Source organism: Cebus imitator, unplaced genomic scaffold (assembly GCF_001604975.1).
Source record: "Cebus imitator isolate Cc_AM_T3 unplaced genomic scaffold, Cebus_imitator-1.0 Scaffold1310, whole genome shotgun sequence".
NCBI classification, from domain to species: Eukaryota; Metazoa; Chordata; class Mammalia; order Primates; family Cebidae; genus Cebus; species Cebus imitator.
The window spans coordinates 1-1,631 of NW_016108625.1; positions in this window are offsets into that span (position 1 = coordinate 1).

The window sequence follows — 1,631 nt, forward strand, 5'->3', positions numbered from 1 at the left end:
TTTATACATTAGTCAAACCATTACCTCATTCCTGAAATGACCTCTCTTCCTCATTGCCTAAGTTTACCGAGTCCTCAAGACCTCCTATTTAATTCATATTATACTTTTTAATACATGATGTTCAGTGTGCAAAAGTTGTAAGATTTAAAACATTAATTTGCATTTTAAGGAATTTATAGTATTCTAATGGATGAAACACTTTCAATACAAACTAATATATTACACAAACAATAATACAGCCTTAGACAAGTATACAATTAGTATTTTAATTGGTGAAGCACACTTTAAATATAAGCTAATGCATTATACAATAACATAGCCTATACATGTAATATACATATAAAATGTATGTCTATGTTATTATTAATAATATATTAAATGTATTAAGCAAACATAATATAGCCTCATATGTGTAAAAAGTAGAAGTGTCTGGAGGGAAGAAGTGAAATTCAGAGATGAATGATGAACAATTTTGTAGGATGGGAAATTAGGAGATGGGAAGGGGAAGTTCAGGAAGAATTCACATAACTGCAGTGATCCTCCCTTCTGATACACTTATCTGCCCTATTACGAGTGATTTCTTACATACTGGACTCATCAATTTCTCTGTGTGCTGTATTTTTCTAATGAGATTCTATATTCATGTGAAGAGCAGACATGATTCACCTATTTTCTCCATTTGACACACTATGCTGCAGAGTTCCTATCATTTTTCCTTGTTGGTTTTTTGCTTTTCCTTTGAGATGGAGTCTCACTCTGCCTCCAGGCTGGAGTGCAGTGCACAATCTCAGCTCACTGCAACCCCCCACCCACCCGACCAACTGCTACATTTGACTGGCTTAATAAAATAAAAAAAGATAACCCTTTCTGAACAATCCCCTCCACTTTTCCAGGCTTACCTACACTACCTCTTTACTGCATTCTCAACACATACAGATTTTATGTTTTGTTTTTTAATATAAATAGAAAGGGGTCTTGCTTTGTTGCTCAGGCTGGAATAGAACTCTTGGCCTCAAGTGATCCTCCCACCTTGGCCTCCCAAATTGCCAGGATTACAGGTGTGAGCCACTGCAACTGGCCCCAACATGTATGGTCCTAAAGACACCTCACACTTAACAACAAATACCGACAAGGTGCTTCAAGTTTACTGGTCAGGTGTCTCCGACAAGTCAGACAAGTGGTACAGCCTGCAAATAAACCCCATTATCCATTCTCCCCATCTTCCTCAGGTTTCAATGCACACATACCCATTCCAATGACTCCATTTCTGCCCCCTATGCAGGCAAGGCACCAGAATATTAAATAGAACTTGTGTGTACAGCCTCAAAGACATTTCCTCAAACTAGGAGGGCATACCCTTTTCCCATTTCCTCCTATTGCTGGCTACAGTGAAGATGTGAATAAAGCAACAGTTCTGGAACTTAAGAAAGAAGCTGAGGCTGGAAGAACCTTGGGCCAAAGATCAAGGAATCATCAGACCAGCCCTTTACTGCTTTACTGTGAAGCAAGGACAAGGAACGTTTTTCTTAACAAGCCTGATGGTAAATATTTTCACCTCTGCAGACTGACACAGTCTCTATCACAACTACTCAATTTTTACTGATAGCTTTTTTCCTCTTTACACTTTTACA